Source organism: Notolepis coatsorum, assembly GCF_963971535.1.
Source record: "Notolepis coatsorum genome assembly, chromosome: 9".
NCBI lineage: Eukaryota > Metazoa > Chordata > Actinopteri > Aulopiformes > Paralepididae > Notolepis > Notolepis coatsorum.
In genome coordinates, this window is record NC_140173.1 from 131,864,262 (window position 1) to 131,884,240 (window position 19,979).

Sequence of the window (19,979 nt, forward strand, 5' to 3'; positions counted from 1 at the left end):
CCTCGGTGTTACCCAATGCGGTGGTTGTTCCTATAACCCCTCAAGAAAAAACTCCAAAACACACCTGCGGGTATACACCGGCTATACCGCAGTACAAGTGTTTCAGTTTCCAAAAAGGGTTAACCCAGGCCTACGGGTCGCAAACATCACTTCGGACCGGGCCTGGCGGTACGGGAAGCACAGGGTCACCAGAGGAGGTCAAAAAACCACCCCCACAGGCCCCTCTTCGCCATGCGTGAGAGAGGAGCGAAAAACAATGGAGAACCAGCCCCTAAGCACACCGTACCTGGTATTCCCCGGCGGTCTCCCAACCAAGTACTAACCAGGACCAACCTGTGTAGCGGCCGAGATCCGACGAGATCGAGCGCGTACAGAATGGCATGGCTGTAAGCCATGACGACAGTGCTGAGTAAAAACATACCCAACCAGGGTCTCCATAGCGCTTAACCCTGTGACACCCAGACCGACCTGGCATTTTTCCCCCTGAAAAAAGCCCAAGTCCCTCAGGGTACCAGAACAGCAGATCTGCATCCCCGGCGGACAACGGGTTCAACTGATCTGGACCAGCGTGACCAGAACCAGTCCCGTGCCCTAACCACGCCGACATGCCCCAGGAAAAGGGCAGATATGCGTGTTGATCTTAACATGAAAAGAAGGCGCCACCCAGACGTCGGGACGAACCGCGCCTGGTGGCCCACCCCAAGGGCGTGAGACCCCACTACATATGTTCAGATCCATCCCGTCATCATCCCCCAGACATGAACGAGGATCCGTCGACAACCCACCCAGGTCATGGGATGTGGTCGCCGGAAGAGGAAAAACCCCCATCTCAGTTGCTTTATAAAAACGCTGTTTCAACCACAAGCAACTAAGGCGTGCCAGTCAATCGCCTGTTTACAGCGAGCTAGCACTATACGTGCGTCGGGACACACCCCCATCAATGAACAGGCTATTTAGACCTACCATTGAATCCCCAAGGCGCCCAGGGGAACGACAAGAGGGGTGTGACACTCCCTAACTCCAACACTTCTGGAATAGAAAGAAGGAAGCATCAACAGTATGTATCCCAGTCTACACAGCCGGGGTAAAAAATGTTCACATTTTTACATCCCACCACCCTCCCATAGGAAAGAGACGGGGATCCCCAGAGAGACTTCCCACGCGAGCTGTACAGATTGAAAAGAATATATTGCACCTCGAGCCATGTAAAAAACTGGTTTTAGGGCCTCCGGGGAAGAGGCACCGAACCCATACACACTCAATAAACGAATTGAATCGAATATACATACAATAGAAAAGGACCCTTCTAGAGGGTCCACTCACTTTGACAATCTGAGGAGGAAGGCTCTGTACTCTGATGGAGGCTTCCTCACATGGATCACATGGAAGAAGGAGTCCGAACTCACAGAAGGCCTGAGTAGGCGCTTGGTGAGGAGGAGCCCTGACCACCCCCCCTGAAAACAGATCCATCACATGGACCTGAACAGCACACGGAAGTCCTACCAACAGAGACGCGCACGGTGACGTACTCTATGGCGGGGGAATTCCTGCGGTGCACACGCCCAATATACCAGGCCGTGGGACCAGGAACTCCCTCCCCCCCCCCCCCCCCCCCCCCCCGTAACGTGCCGAACCGCCACGTGACGGGAACCTTGAAGGACAGGGGGTGTACCCCTGACCGACAGAACAACGGGGAGAGGAAAGGTTACCAGTTCACCCCTTTACGACCCCACACCCATGATACGACGTAACGACAAAAAGAGAATATGACACAGTCATAGTCAACTCTATGAAGCGTTTCACAGCTCCACACAGCGCACGAGCTAACCTGCTATCTGATTTTTACTAAGGAAAACACAGAATAGAGAGGGCTCTAAGAACCCCGGTCCAACATACACATGTGCTTCTGTGGTCAGTACAACCCAGTTGTAGGTCACATGACACACACAACCCATCATCATCACAATGAGAGAATACATCATTCTTGATTAGTATCGACCACAGGCCTTGCTAAGCCCACATGACAGCAACCAAACCAATTTCCCTTTAGGAAATAAGTTTCTCCAGCAGATTAGCACAACCTCAGCAATCAAGCTGAGAGTCACATCGTATCCCTACCACACAAAAGACACAATTAATGCACAACATGTCTGATAGGAGGTGATAAAGTCCCCAGGGAACCGGGGGGGAAAAACACAATCCTCCTATTTTACCCACAATACGGCCAGTTAAAACAGGAAAACCTGTTAATGTGTGAACTCACTGTCCATTGTCATTACAGTCTGAGAAAGAACATTCTTTTACTCACTCGTCACCAAGCATAGCTTCATAGGTTAGTTGCCTTAGTAGTGAGTACACGGTACACATAAACACCATGATGTTTCTCACACAACAACCAGATCAATACATCACGACCTGCACGGAGAAGCTACTGCCAGTGACAAAAACAGCTCACACACAACCCGCAACGTATCTCAAATGCATTGCAACAACACACGTTTTGGGAAAAAACACCGTCATTCACAATACATTTAGCAAGGTAAAACCAGAAGACGTGTTATGAGGGTCTGGCCAACCCCGTACCTGCCCGGAACGCAGATCAGCGAAGTGCAGTCACAAGCGTCCCGTGTTGTTCGATCCGGGCAGCGTCGCCGCTCCACCAGTCGCTACAGTCCTCTTTGTTGACGCAATCCCCGTCTAGGCTCGGGCAGGGTTGACGAACATCCCCTGTCAAGGATGACGTCGTGGTCAAAAGTGTAAAACATGTTAAAAATCAAAGCACGTTCAACAGAATAGCATCAAGCTAACGGCTGCTCCAGCCGTTCGGGTGCTATCGCTTCCGCTCGCGAGACGCCGATCTACGACGCACGCGATCAGGAGCGAGCTCCCGGCGGCGCGCGAGAAGCCAAGCCACCCCGCGCCAGGCCACCGACCGGCTAACCGTAAGCTATGAACATGGAAACAATGACATAACACTCACCCAGACAGGCCGCCGTTCTGAACCCTCCTCACTTTTTAAGAGAAAAGGGAAAACAAGACGTCAACACCGCTTCACAACGGTGACAATAACACGTCCGGCGGAATCAGCACAGTACCAACTGGCCTGTATAGCTGACTTTGAACATGAATCTGCCGCTATCGCACATTACATGCACATATCCCCTCGTGAAGGAATACTCTCATTTGGATATGAAAGATGGGGTCTTAACACGGTGACAGAGAGAATCCACTCGTCCAGAACACACAGGGATCACCAGTGTCAATGGTCGCGGCCCACTAGTTAAAACTATAATGGTCGCCAGACCAAGGCCTTCTGTCGCCTAGACGGCTAAACAAAGGACCCTAGCCTGGGGCCGGTTTCCATAAACTTCGTCTAGTAGCCCCCATAGCACTAACAGACAAGTGGAGCCCGCCAGCAAACACTACTCACCCAACCTGGAACGCACCGCTCCTCACAACAGCGGCATGTCCGACAGTTCAGCTGTGGCCTGACAGGTTTCACCCCAACAAACACAGCAAGGAACTGCAGTTGAGAAGCATGCAGCGGCGTGCTCCCAATACGAAAACCGGTGGAGGGTTTGTAGAATGATCATCATCTTCTAGACACTCCAGTACGAAGACAATATCGCCGTATTTTCTCGAAAATAGTGAGAGAGAAAATAAAGATATGATGTCAACGTATCCTTGTTTCCCAAGCTGTTCCTAATCCAATTTCTTCCATCATGGTGTCAAGTGTGGGGATCTACCGAGGCACCTCTTCCTTGTGGTGAAAGCGAGAAGGAGGAGAGCAGGTGACCACACACCTGCTTATGAAGGTAAGCTGATGAGGGGTGTGGTCAGACTAATACTGGTATTAGAGGTACATTTGTGGTTTATTCAGTACGCGTGCACGTACGCGAGATAGTGCAGAAGGCGATGCCAAGCTAAGCCACTAGCGATACAGAACTACGGTTCATAGAACATCCAGTGTTATTATGCACAGAAGCTCATTTCCTTGTTGTAATAATATATTCTACCACTGGGCGCGAGGTACGCCAGGTCCGAAATGTGCGTAGATGTAAGCACGAAGTCAAGTTCAAGTTGAAGTTGATGAATCCCACTCTTTGCTTAGAAATGATCGTACGCACGGGTTACGCACAGATCTGTGCGTAGAACACGTTGATGCATGAGGGCCCAGGGGTCAGCAATTAAGTTTGGCCTCGGGCCAAATTTTTCCAAGCCATTGTATGGCGGGCCAGAAACAAAAACAATGGCTAATTTAATATATTGATAGTGAAAACATTTTAACTCTGTGACAGACCACCTTATAACTAAGACGTACATTTGTGGCAGAGGCATAGAATGGACTAAATAAACAAGCTGCATAGGTGGCATAATAAACTGTAAACGACATACACATTTGCACTGAACATTATACCTTTGTCTTTTTGCCATTTTATTATAAAACCGAGACAAGCTCCTCTCTCTTATCGGTCTATCTTACATTACGCGCAACCAATGCGTCTATCTGACGGCCCTTTCTGTGGAGCGCACTGGACAATTTCTTTTTTGATCCACTTTTTCTCCCATCCCAATTTAGTCGTGCCAATTCCCCCCTCCCCTGTCTTGATCGTTGCTTGCATGTGCCCCCCACTGGTCGGTCATTGGGAGGGTTGAAGAATCTATCGCATGTCCCCTCCGATACATGCAGAGTCAGCCAGCCACTTCTTTTCACCTGCCAGCGCGGACTCTCATTGGCGAGGTGTAACGTGTGGGAGGCTCACACTACCCTCGACATCTCCCGTCCTTGCTGTGCAAGCGCCCTGACCGACCTGTAGGAGTCGCTGTTTACAACGACAAACATCTGTATCTCCAGTATGCACCCTCCCAAGTGATGATGTTTGGAGGGCGTGGAGGAGATGTATTATTATAAGACACGAGTGTCAGCTTTCTCATGGTTGCATTGATCCATTGGTGGACTGTTTCCAACATGGTGGACTTGATCACCTGCAGTGATGTAGACATCCTTGTCATCTGGGAACTGTCCATCTGTTAACAACTTATTTGACAGGAATGAGAAAATGTCTTGTTACACCTGGCGCAACTAACTGCTCATCAACAGAAATATCTCTACTTGAAGTGTATTGTGTCTAGCACAATAAAAGCTTTCCCATAGAGCTCTGCATGATGTTTGAAGTGCTGCATTCTCAGCTTATTTGCTGTCTTCTTCTGTGTTTTCTTCTCATGGAACAACAGTAAGTTATTTCGCTTGATCGGTGCTGTCAGAAGTCTGTCATTTGATTCAAGCACTCTTCCTGAAATTGTTGTACTGTTCTTGTCCCGTAGACTCGAGTTGATGGACAGACTCACACACCTTATTGTCTAATGCAGGGGTCAGCAACCTTTTTGACATGGAGTGCCTGTTTGAAATATAGTTGTAACTAGTGTGCCTCAACAATATTCCATGCATCGTAATTTCTTTTTCTCATAATCAGGTCTTTTTAATGATAATTTTTACATTATTACATCATTATTGTTATTGTTATTATTAACAATATTATTATGATGGTTGTATCAACCCTAAATCTGAGTTGGGGCGGGGGGGAATGCAATGCAGACAAACAGCTGCATACAGTGCGACCATTTCACTCACATTTGCCCATTCATTTTTGGACACATCAAAATGTACGTGTGCTGTCATAGCTCCACCTACAGGCCTAATGGAGAACACCAGGATGTGAATGGAGGGTGAATGTGAGGTATATCGTGTAAATAAGTTTTGATTGATCGCAAGACTACACTGTAAAAAGAAATATAATAATAAGTTACCAGAACTTAAAAATATTGAGTTCAGTTACTGTGCATTAAGGTTTTCAGTTTTCAATCCATAATAAGTTAACAGAAAAATAACTACACAACCACATTATTTCAACCTAATACAACTATGTTTATTGTCATTGTTTTAAGAACACAAGTTGACTTGGTAATACTCACATTTTGAATAAAATTTTTTTTAACATGTGCAATGTTCAATGAAATAGAAAAATAAATAATACAATTTGTTGATTAATCCCACTGGTCACAATGGTGACCGTAATAATGTTTTTGTTATAAGGCTCTGCAAATGTTACTGAATGATGTAGCAATGTATTTCCAGCTAAATTGAAATAATAAACAAATAAAGGGTCTCAATTAAATATGTGGTAGTCAAAAGAACCTGTGGGAGGATTTCAACAACATAAATGTGACAACAGTGCAACATATTTCACTATAATATTTCAAAGCAAAAAAAAATATATATATATAATTTTTTTTTTTTTTTTTTTTTTTTTTTTTTTTTTAATGCTGCCCCCTGTGCCTATGCAAATGCCCCTGCGTGCCTATGCAGGCACGCGTGCCTAGGGTTGCCTACCCCTGGTCTAATGTAACCAGGTCTTTACTGCCCTCCTCAAAGGGATTCCGATTGCTCAGAAACACCTCCATCAGGTCTTTGGCATGGCGTTGACATTGGTGCTGAGATGCAGATCCTTTCTTGTGATGAGGACGTTCTTCACAATCATCGTTTGTTCTTCACAATCAACTGTTGTTTACAGTTCTCATATCTAACTCTAGTTCTCCACATATTTATTGTCTCATTGTGTGAAATATCATATAAGATATGCTCCAATCATGTTTATTTTATTTTTATTCAATTACTCATTCATTAAAACCTAGGTACAGGCACCAACATCACCATTCTAGGTTCAATAGAATAAAAGTTATGAAGCGTAATTCGAAATAAATACAGAAATTGCAGCCATCTTTGATTTTTGCCATACCAGAATATTCAAAACATCAATATTTGAACTCCAGTTGATTCCTCACACAGTATTAACTTAAAATAGCAATACAAAATTATATTACACAGCAATTGTGTGAACATTAAGACGTTTTTAAAGAATTCATGATTTCGATTGTGGCCATTTTGGATACATTTTTATTAAATTCAACTGGTTCCTTGACACTCAAGCCAAAATTGTTCTATAGATCCTTATCTTAAAATTAGAAGTGAAAACGAAACTTTCGCATATACATTTTAAATGACTGAGTGTCCAGGCACCCCACTATCAGAAAAGTGTGTGGTTTTCTGGTCAGCAGGAGATGTGCATCTCTGGCAGCTTATGGTCAGTGACATTGTTCGTCAAATAGTGTTGAACTTGAGTGTTACACCCTGAGTGCATAGTATAATATACATATTAGCATGGTAGGTAGTAGTATACCGATAGTAACATAGTACATAGTAGTAAGGTACTAGTAAAAGACAGTTATTTATATATATATTATATTGTAGAAATCATCGGAATAGAGAAACGCACAATTTCTATCAGTTGACAACACAAAGCCGTGTGTCATTTATTTCGCAGTAGCACAAGTGACAGCTGTCAGAACTATGCCGGGCTAGCTTCCGACAGCTCGTAGTAATCAAACATTTATCAATGAAACCCCACACAGGGCGTCTCCTCTCAGCCCAACCCAAAACCAACCTCCTTAAAGTGACAGTGCCCCATCAACACATCAAAACAATACCATGGGGAATTATGTCTCTATAGAACCCACTACAATATAAATATTATATTTATTAGTTATTTATTTATTTGCATCTCAGATATTTATTGAAGATGTGTGTTTCTATATGGGTGACATGTCCCCATACACAGGGCATACGAGGGCATTCGCATGCAGTCACCAGCTCTCCACCCAATCCAATGCCTGTATGGGAGATTTCCCACGACCTGTTAAGACGGCACTCTCTTACGTTAAGACAGCACTCTCTTACGCCACCATCGCCAAAACACCAAAAGAGCATCAAATCACTGACCTCTAGGACCATCATTCAGGTCATAGTACCAGTTAGATTAGATTACATTGAAATGTATTGTCATCATACAGCATAAGTACATTACAATGAAAATAAGGGTGGCATCCAACCCCAGTGCAAATGTAACAGTAAAGTGCAATAGTAATATTAATATAGTGATTAAGCTGGGTATAAGATATATACATTTGTTCTACTGAGTATAATGCTAATCACATGTATGTACAGAGTTGTAATATATTTAAATATTTCAAAAATGTTCTTATGTACCCCAGTTGCTATTGCATGCACATATTTGTGTTTTATTACATGTATATATACATACATACCAACTATTCGCCTGTTTGATTGTCCACCCATCCATAGCAACACTATTATCACCGACATCCAAGAAGGGGGATCCCCCTTTGAACGGCCCTTCTAAGGTTTCTCTCCTCCACATCGCCTGTGGTGCTTTTTTTCCTATTGCTAGGTTTTTCCTTACCTTCGCTGGGGTATGTCTGGGAGTGTTGGATTTTTTTTCTTTTTTCTTTTTTGGCAATGGGAGTGGGTTTTTTTATTATTGCAAAACAGAAATTATTAAAAGTCAGTACTCAACACATAATGTGTTGTGAAGGATCAGATTAAACCGAATATATATATTTATTTATGGATATATATTTAATAGTATTTGTATATCGTTTGATATCCCTTGTATATTCCTTGTACATATACACTGAATATCCCTTTGGTCTACTAACAGCCCATAATAGTTTCATTCTCTCATTGGACAAGAACTTGGCGCCAGCAGCCAAGCCCCTTGGTTCAAGTTCAATCGTGCCGACGAACATGTCGTTACTAGCCCCGGTTCCGCGTAGGAATACGTCTGCCGAAATACGAATGGTACTATTTGTTCACAGCGCATATATATATGGCGCAAGTAAAGTAGAACTTCCCTTAGCCCTTAGTTCTTTACCCTCCAACCTAGTGGCAAGACGTTAAGCCTCACCCACGATACACGTGTGGTGCAGTATGGTCAACTTGGCCTCAGAATGGCATTGAGACATCGTGTGGATTAATAGTTGAATTGTCATAGTTTGGCACTATACCGTCGAGTGGGACGTATTTCTATTAAGTTAATAATAGTCTATTATGTATGGTGCATCGTTCGGTTAGAGTTATAAAGTGAGCAGTACCCCCATCGTTTTCCTCGCGTTATCTAGAGTCTTAACCAGGCTGGGCAGACCACGTGTGGTGCTTTCATCCGAGGAGTTCTGGGCCAGGACGAGTGGACCTGCACATTGAATTACCTTACCCGGACGACGGCGAGCCCTACACGGCTTGGATTATCTACTTGCTTTGGGTGCTTTGATTATGCCATGGATAACAGCCAACACTGGTAAGTGTTGGAACTACCCCCGAGAGGAGTCCAGGTAAGACGGCGCTCTAACCCGAGTGAGGTCGCCTCACGTCTCTTCGTTGTGGACCGGCAGCTACCGTCTACAAGAGGGCCCAACTGTATTCATCTGTGGACCAAGGTTCTGTGGGCACCGTGTTCAGCACTCTGAATTCTCCCAAGAAATCGTTGGCCAGATGGGATATCGCCAGCGGCTCTCCTAACCCCCCCCCCCCCCCCCTACTGACTTACAACCAGCGGGACCCCCTTTAGTGTATCCAGCTATAATCATTAAGTACCATCGCTATAGTTCCCTAAAGAACCAGGTTGTATACTTGCTTCCTGCGTAACCAGAGATTGGACATTCAATGTTGATTTGCCTACGAATACTCATTTGCCTTACAAGTGCATTCAAATCATAAATGTCATTACGTGAACGTTGTATATACCCTTTGCTATATATTAAAGATTCGACGGATACATTTGTGTGGACTTGGTTTCATCAGGTGGGAAAGTGTTCATCATATCTATATCATGTACTGTGTGGCCAGTAGTTAAAGTACATAAAGCGGTAGTGGTTTAATGATACCATACTTATCAATACAGTCAGGGAATTGTACCCCTCAGTTACAATTGGTCCTTCGAGCCGGAGGGTAACTAGTGTAATATTAATATAGTGTTATTAATATTGAAATGGCCTATGATGAACACTCCACGAAACGGTCCTCCTAACGTAGAACGCCCGCGGCGCAGACGACAGCCACCTCCGTACTTAGAGGATTACGCTGTCAGTCAACTACCTAGCCTTCTACAAACGGTAAACGCGGTAAAAGTAGAAAGTAAAATTATGTCTGACCTTAACGACCAGGTTACCCCGACCACAGAGGCCCTAGTGGGTTCTAATGTAACTGACCAAGCTCACGGTGGGGACCAGGAGGGAGCTGACATGCCTTTACCCCCCGCCAATACCGAAGAAGTAGTCCCCGACCAGCCCCAGGAGGAAGACAACCCTACAGAGAGAGAACTCTGCATGGAAGAAGAGGAGGAGAGCGCCGAGGAAATAGAGCTCCAGGACTCCCCAACGAGTACCGCCAGGAGCGGCTCACCTCTACAACCGTCTTCCCCCAGCGAAGCGGAGAGGATGCTATCACAGGCGTTCCTCGTCAGCCTGACAGCCTCTACCGAACGCAATCGACTCCAGGGTGAACGCGATCGACTTCAGGGTGAACGCGATCGACTCCAGACACAGCAACGGAGCGAAGAAGAGCGCATACGCCTGGAGATGAGACGCCTTCAGACGGAAGAGAATATGGCAAGAGACCGAGCAGACACCCAGCGTGCCGCTGCCGGTGCCCAAAGAGAAGCAGAGCGCGACCTCGCTCTCATCCAGCGCGAAACCGAGCGCGACAGACTACAAGCCGAGCGCGACAAGCTACAAGCGCAACTAATGGAGCAGCTGATCCTCAAGGCAAGGGCAGCGTCTCCTAACCGAGCAAGCGACCCTGAACTTGACCAACAGACCAAGCCTATACCCCCCGCAGACCCCCTTCCCCGACCGGTCCAAGCGAGACCCAGCTACAAGGAAGGAGCAGCATACACTGCGGAGAAGCTAAATAAACGACTACAGGATCTAGAGGACCTGATAGAAGAAGAAGAGGGAGAGGAGGAGAACCAAGCCCGACGACAGCACAGTACTCCACCGGACCAGGAGGTCCAGTACAGCCCAGGCTATACCCCCGCGGCGCTGCGCTACAGACCCCCGACTCTATTCACGGGTGAGCACGACGCACGACCAGCCCCGAGGAATAGCACCTGGACCAGCGGGCCATGGTACCCTGCCGGTACCAGCCCACAGAGAGGCGCAAGAGGAGACTCGCCTAGGAGGCCTCTCCCCCAACGCTCGCCGATGTATCAGCCATCCACGGCGTCATACATTGCCACACCGACCATCCCAGACTTCACCCATGAGAATCGGGCACAGTACACGGAGCTCCGAATGTGCTTAGAGACAATGATGGTGGATGTCGTTGATGAACGTCACAAGTATGCAATATTACTGAAGCACCTGAAAGTACCCCGAGCGCACAATATAGCGCTAGCCTATGCCACCTCTACGACCCCATACACCGCGGCTCTAGCAGCGCTGGACCAGAGATATGGACGTATATGGGATTACGTAATCCAAGAGATAAGGCATATTGACCGCCTACCCCCAGCAACAGACAATCGCTCATTAGACGACCTGTCTATAAAAGTGCAGTCCCTGGTAGGGATGCTGGGAGCGCAACGAGAAAAGGGTATGCACGAGCTATACGCCAACTCTAACGTCGAGAGGATTTTAGAGAAGCTGCCACCCGCCAGACAAGAGCGCTTTAGGCGGCAGAGAGACCACCGTGATCCTAACGGTCCCGAACGATCCCTCCTCGATCTAGCCGACTTCCTGGCGAGAGAAGTCAGCAGCTTACGACTGGATACGTTCGTGCGGAGCACACCAAGCTCCAGAGAGGGACCCAGGAGAATAAACGATGGAAGAAGATCGGTGACTGTCATGCACCAATCAGAATCAGTACCGAGCAGTAAGAACCACAGTACCCCCTCGAGAAAAGAGAAGTGGAAGATGGTGTGCCCGTACTGCGAGAAGGAACACTGGCTGTCACAATGTGACCTGTTCACAAAGATGAATGCAGAAGAAGTGAGTCAATGGATAAAGTCCAACAGGCGCTGTTACCGATGTGCGCGCAGTCACATGGCAGCCGAGTGCCGCCTAAAGAAGAGGTGCAGTCGGTGTGACGGAGCCCACCTAGATGTCCTACACGACAGTAACAGAAGAAAGCCTGCACCTGCACCATCGAGCGGCACCAAGGCAAGTGTCATGTACATTGACCCCGCCAGCAGCAGCGGCGCCCAAGTGCTCTTAAAGGTAGTCCGTGTAACATTGAGCTACCAAGATAAAGTCATGGACACTTACGCCGTCCTTGATGACGGGTCAGAGAAGACCCTTCTGCTCGCGTCCGCTGCGGCCCAGCTGGGACTGCGGGGGAGCGAGAACCAAATGACGATTCGGACAATAAGAAGAGATTTAAAGACGATAAAAGGCGAGAATGTCTCCTTCACTATCGCAGCAAGCGGGCAGCCAGAGCGACGGTATAGGATTACAAATGCTTTCACCAGCCAAGAAATAGGACTATCACAGTACACCTACCCCATCGCCAAGCTGATGGATAAATATGTGCACCTGCGTCAACTACCTATCCCGCTCATAGACGGCGCCACCCCGACCCTGCTGATAGGCTCCGACCATGCAGACCTCATAGTCCCGATAGACCGGGTCCATACAGGACCCAGAGGCTGTCCTGCAGCAGTCGAGACCCGCCTAGGATGGACACTACAAGGCCCCCTCGCTAAATCTCTCAACCGAACAGCAGCCACTAGCTGCCTCCACTCCAGAGTGACAGAAGAAGACACCACTCTCCTGCAGCATGTCGAGAGGCTATGGACACTAGAGACAATGCCCTTTAAGAACGAAAAGAAAGACATTCGTTCTAAAGAAGACATTTACGCCATAAACCTCCTCGAGCAAGGGACAAAGAGAGTCACAGTCGGCGGAGTGATGAGATACACAACTCCACTCCTGAGGCGAGAGGGAATGCCCACCTTTCACGCCACGAAAGAAGCTACGGAGCGGTATCTATTGAACACAGAGCGGCGCCTAGCCAAAGACCCCGCTCAAGAGAGTGTGTACCGCGCTGAGATTGAGAAGCTAATCACAGCGAGACACGTAATGAAGATTGACATTAAAGAGGCCGATCAGACGACCGAATCATGGTACGTGCCGCACCACAAGGTCCACCACAACGGCAAGGATCGCATTGTGTTTAACTGCAGCTACCAGATCGGATCCCAGAATCTGAATAAAGAGCTCTTGCCCGGCCCCACACTCGGCCCCTCTCTACTAGGCGTGCTACTACGCTTCCGCCAGGACAAGGTGGCTATCAGCGGGGATATCAAAGGGATGTTCCTGCAGGTGAGACTAGTGGAGGAGGATAAGCCCCTACTGCGGTTCCTATGGAGAGAGAGGATCGGAGATGAGCACCCAGCCATCTACCAATGGGAAGTCCTCCCCTTCGGAACCACATGCAGCCCGTGCTGTGCTACATTTGCACTGCAGAAACACGTCGCAGAGGACCCAGCAGCAGATGAAGAGGTCCGACACAGTGTGAAGAACAGTTTCTACGTGGACAACTGTTTACAAAGCGTTTCGACCCAAGAAGAAGCCGAGGCTCTCCTACTCAAGCTACGCGCCTCCCTGATCAAAGGCGGCTTTGATCTCAGGCAGTGGGCCAGCAGCGACCCGCACGTATTGCGCAGCCTCTCCCCCGCGGACAAGGCTGCCAGCAGCGAGACCTGGATGGCGACAATCCCAGGAGAAGCCCAAGAAATGACACTAGGACTAGTCTGGCGCTTCAAAACAGACTCGCTCCACTATAGACACAAACCCCTGACCACGGAGCAGGGAAGGTCGACGGCGATACCGTCCACCAGACGGAGTGTGTACAGAACACTCGCCAGACAATATGACCCGTTGGGATGTATTCTACCTTACACCACCAGGGCAAAGATGATTGTACGAGCACTATGGGACAAGGACCAGGGCTGGGACGACCCAATACCCGCACCCCTTGCCTCCACATGGAGAGAGTGGGAGACGGAGCTCCGCTCACTCCCAGGCGTCAATATACGCCGCAGCTACTTCCCACCCACAGTGAGGCCAGAGACATGCAAGATGGATCTACACGTCTTCAGCAACGCCTCCGAAGTAGCCTATGGATCTGTGGCCTACTTGCGTGCCCAAGAGAAGGGAGGAGAGATACACACTGCTTTCATCCTGGCTCGCTCAAGAATAGCCCCACGAAAGCAACAATCTATCCCGCGTCTAGAGCTCTGCGCAGCCCTAGCAGGAGCGCATCTAGCCACGTTAATCCAACGTGAACTCACCATTCCGGTGCACAGAACAATCTTGTGGTCAGATTCCACGACAGTACTCACATGGATCAAGTCTGATTCATGCAGATACAAAGTCTTTGTGGGAGTCAGAGTCACCGAGATTCAAGAGTTAACAGAAGCAGCGAGCTGGCGGTATGTGGACACCAAACACAACCCAGCTGACGTCATCACCCGGGGAATGTCCCTAGATGACCTCACCCGTCACAACATCTACAGTGACGAACCAGAGTTCCTCAAGCTCCCGGAAGGAGAGTGGCCTACGCCCACCCCACGGGAGGCGAGTAAAGAGGAGGCTGAGAACAAGAAACCTATGTTCTGTGGACTGAGCACAGTCGCCTCCACAGACCCCAACATAGATGACTGCCTCACCCTACAGAGTGCGCAACTAAAGACATTCCTGTGGCACCACCCAGAGATTCAGCCCACCACTGACATTTCAGCAGCTGACTACGAAGAAGCAGAACTTCTTCTACTACAACGAGCCCAGAGAGACTCGTTCCCCGATGAGCTAGACTGTCTACAGGGAGGAAAGCCCGTCCCATCAGACAGCAGACTGCTCCACCTGGCACCCGAGAGTGACGCCCATAATCTCATCAGAGTGGGTGGTCGTCTGCGGAGAGCCCCCGATCTACCGGATGACGTTAAGTACCCGATAGTCTTGAACAGCCGACACAAGGTCACAGAGCTGATCATAAAGAAATACGACGAGGATGTGCACCACGCAGGCGCAGAGAGAGTCTTCGCGGAGATCAGACGTCGCTATTGGATACTTCAAGGGAGAGAAGCAGTGCGACGCTTCCAGCGAACCTGTCTAGACTGCCGAAAGTGGCGCGCGCAGCCCAGCATACCCCGGATGGCTGACCTACCTCCCTGTCGCCTCCGACTCGGCGACAAGCCATTCCACTCCACAGGCATGGACTGTTTTGGCCCGTTGTATATAAAGAAAGGAAGAGGAACCGAGAAGCGGTGGGGTATTGTATTCAAATGCATGACCACCAGAGCGATACATATCGAACTCCTTCCAACCATGAGCACAGACTCATTCCTTATGGCCTTCCGAAGATTCACATCACGGAAAGGAAAACCGTCTACATTGTTGTCTGATCACGGGACAAACTTCAAAGGCGGAGAAAGAGAGCTGAGAGAGAGCTTCCAAGCTATGGGCCCAGAACTTAAGACCCACCTCGCTCCATCCCGGATTGACTTCCAGTTTAATCCCCCGAACGCACCCCACTTCGGTGGAACCTGGGAACGAGAAGTACGTTCTATAAAGACAGCCCTGTACGCCGTGCTTGGGGCCCAGACTGTAGCGGAAGAAGTCCTAATGACAGTCCTCACGAAGATCGAGGGAGTATTGAACTCCAAGCACCTCGGCTACGTCTCCAGTGATATAGCAGATGTCGACCCAGTCACCCCCAACACACTCTTGATTGCGCGGCTGGACCCCGCGCTACCCCAGACAATGTACAGGCCTGAAGAAGCGAACGGCCGAAGAATGTGGAGGTACAGTCAAGTACTAGCTGACAAGTTTTGGAACAGCTTTCTACTCCACTACCTACCGTCTCTACAGACCCGCCAGAAGTGGGTAAAAGAGAGAGACAATTTGACAGAAGGAACAGTCGTCATGATTATCGACCAGTCACTACCCAGAGCTATGTGGCCGGCTGGCCGCGTAAGCAAAGTGATCACCGGTGCCGATGGCAAGGTCCGAGCAGCTGAGGTGCTCGTCCAAGGGCGAACTTACACACGACCCGTGGCGAGGCTAATAGAACTGCCCAGACTCCCAGACACTATCGATGACGACCATGACCCCATGACTTTGTGAGTTGACTGACCCTTACAGCGGACCTTGAGTGGTAGACAGTGCGGTCAATCTGTCTCTGCTTAGCTAATTAGGTGGGACTAATTAGGGGGCGGCTGTTGTGAAGGATCAGATTAAACCGAATATATATATTTATTTATGGATATATATTTAATAGTATTTGTATATCGTTTGATATCCCTTGTATATTCCTTGTACATATACACTGAATATCCCTTTGGTCTACTAACAGCCCATAATAGTTTCATTCTCTCATTGGACAAGAACTTGCCGCGAGCAGCCAAGCCCCTTGGTTCAAGTTCAATCGTGCCGACGAACATGTCGTTACTAGCCCCGGTTCCGCGTAGGAATACGTCTGCCGAAATACGAATGGTACTATTTGTTCACAGCGCATATATATATGGCGCAAGTAAAGTAGAACTTCCCTTAGCCCTTAGTTCTTTACCCTCCAACCTAGTGGCAAGACGTTAAGCCTCACCCACGATACACGTGTGGTGCAGTATGGTCAACTTGGCCTCAGAATGGCATTGAGACATCGTGTGGATTAATAGTTGAATTGTCATAGTTTGGCACTATACCGTCGAGTGGGACGTATTTCTATTAAGTTAATAATAGTCTATTATGTATGGTGCATCGTTCGGTTAGAGTTATAAAGTGAGCAGTACCCCCATCGTTTTCCTCGCGTTATCTAGAGTCTTAACCAGGCTGCCTGTACGTTAATGCCAAGCAAGCAGTGCAAAAATGCTTCCGCATTCGTCACCGCACGCTAGTGCGGTAAAGCGCCCTTCTTTTCAGACAAATGCTACCGTGCGTGCACCGGCGGCGGCGTGCTCGCTCAGGTGCGTGCGTGCGCCGGCGTGCTCGCGCGAGGTGCCCGCGCATGCGACACGAGCGGAGCTCAATATATATAAGTCACCGCCCCTTATTCAGTATCCAACAAATAGCTCAATTGGCAAGGACACATGGCTGTGGATCCTATGGCTTGTTTGCTGGCGAGTTCGAATCCCATCGAAAATATTTTTTAACGTGATTTTTTTTTAACGTGTATTCTTTCGCCGATTAAGGTTAGGCATTGTTTCGGAGTTGGTTAAGGTTAGAACGGTTAAGTTTAGGCGCTGTTAAGGAGCTGGTTAAGGTTAGAGTTTGTCAAAGAGAATGGCAATATAATTTCTATGGTTAAGGTTAAGGTTAGGCATTGTTTCGGAGTTGGTTAAGGTTAGAACGGTTAAGTTTAGGCGCTGTTAAGGAGCTGGTTAAGGTTAGAGTTTGTCAAAGAGAATGGCAATAGACAGCCTATTTCCGCGAAAATGAAAGGCGCATTACTGCATGCCACTACGGTAAATTTTTGCACTGCTTGCTTGGCATAAAGCTACACGCAACCAGGCTGGGCAGACCACGTGTGGTGCTTTCATCCGAGGAGTTCTGGGCCAGGACGAGTGGACCTGCACATTGGATTACCTTACCCGGACGACGGCGAGCCCTACACGGCTTGGATTATCTACTTGCTTTGGGTGCTTTGATTATGCCATGGATAACAGCCAACACTGGTAAGTGTTGGAACTACCCCAGAGAGGAGTCCAGGTGAGACGGCGCTCTAACCCGAGTGAGGTCGCCTCACGTCTCTTCGTTGTGGACCGGCAGCTACCGTCTACAAGAGGGCCCAACTGTATTCATCTGTGGACCAAGGTTCTGTGGGCACCGTGTTCAGCACTCTGAATTCTCCCAAGAAATCGTTGGCCAGATGGGATATCGCCAGCGGCTCTCCTAACCCCCCCCCCCCCTACTGACTTACAACCAGCGGGACCCCCTTTAGTGTATCCAGCTATAATCATTAAGTACCATCGCTATAGTTCCCTAAAGAACCAGGTTGTATACTTGCTTCCTGCGTAACCAGAGATTGGACATTCAATGTTGATTTGCCTACGAATACTCATTTGCCTTACAAGTGCATTCAAATCATAAATGTCATTACGTGAACGTTGTATATACCCTTTGCTATATATTAAAGATTCGACGGATACATTTGTGTGGACTTGGTTTCATCAGGTGGGAAAGTGTTCATCATATCTATATCATGTACTGTGTGGCCAGTAGTTAAAGTACATAAAGCGGTAGTGGTTTAATGATACCATACTTATCAATACAGTCAGGGAATTGTACCCCTCAGTTACATAATGCATAATGCAACTAACAGTCAAGGTGGTTAAAATCACATGCAAGTACAGAAACAAGACAAAAAAAAAAGTCTATAATAATATTTTAACCGTATACAGTGTATATCCAGCGAAATTAACAATTATCCAAATTCTTATATAGGACATACCCCTAATACCTATTTTCTAAAACCCTACACACATATGCTCCAGCTCGAACCCCCCCCCCCCCCCCTCCCGGACCCCTCCTTGGATAGTACCTCCATTATCCCTCACTCAACCAGACACTACCATTATAAGCTAGCTTTTATTCTCTCCACCACTTCTACCCACATTGACATTTTGGATTCGTTGAGACCCAGAATTCTTGCTGTAGATATTTCTTGATATATCACATCGAGATATGTAAGAGACCAAACTTTACGGCACATTTTTTCCGGTTGAAACCAGCGTGATGCGATCAGTTTTTTAGCTACTGTGATACCCGATAAGACCAATCTCTTTAGCTGTGGATTTACTGCAAACTCAAAAACATCATTCAAAAGCAATACAGAGGGGTGTACTGGTATATTCCAAGATACGAGTTTTGATAATTGATGGGTCACATCTTTCCAGAATGCCTTAACTGGTGGGCAGTCCCAATACATGTGCATAAATGTCCCTTCGTCTCCATTTGTACATTGGGAGCATTTTGAGTCCTGTTTCAGGCCCATTCTGTTCAGTCTTATAGGAGTCAAGTATGTCCTGTGAATATAGTTAAGATTGATTTGTTGATGGTCCGGGTTCCTTGATGTAAGACGGACATTTGCCCATGCTTCTTGCCAATCAAAGTCACTTTCCAGGTCTGGAATATCCCTCCTCCAGACAGTGTCTAGTTGAAGGGTTTCATACGAGGACGTTAGTAATTGATAATAAAAACCTGATACAAAACCTCCCAAAGTTTCTCTTTCATAGAAAAATTTGTGGTATCTGTGGTGTTCAACTGGTATGTGTAATGGAACACCGTGAGACTTCAAACATAGGCGTAACTGTATGTAAAAAAGCCATGTGGACTCGGTGAGGTTAAACTTTGTGCATATTTCTCCATAACTACAGAAGCCCTGGTTATTAAAAATATCCCCTAATGAGTGTATGCCTTGCTCTTCCCATATAGGGAATCTTATAGGACGTTTTCCCATTAAGAGTGCATTGTTATTGAATATGGGAGTGTGATTATGCCATTTTTGAGGGTTAGGATATTTTTTTTGTGTTTCCCGCCATGTTCGGATTGCATGGGTAATTATGGGGCCAAATTTCCGCTCACAGTGCTTGATTGGAAGTTTAGTGTGTGCTATGTCCTTCAGTCTCTGTGGGGCTACTATGTTTTCTTCCAATTCTCTCCAAGATACCAAAGCCTGGGGATCAAACCATATTGTCAATGGTCTTAATGTGAAAGCCTTAAAATATTGTAAAAAATCTGGAACTGCCATGCCACCGTCTGCTTTATTTCTCTGTGCGGTGGATCTTTTTATGCGAGGTGGTTTGTTATTCCAAATAAATTTGTATGTGGAGGAGTGTAATCTTTTCCAGTAGCCCTCTGGAGGGGGTAACGGTAGCATTGAGCTGATGAAGTTGATTCTTGGTAATACATCCATCTTAACTATTGATACCCTTGCCTGTACTGAGTTTTTAAGTTTTGCCCACCTGTCCAGGTCGTCTTTGATTTTGTTCTGTATTTTTGTGTAATTGTGCTTCACCGTTTGTCTTATGGTGGGAAATATTTCCACACCCAAGCATCTAAAATGTTTTACC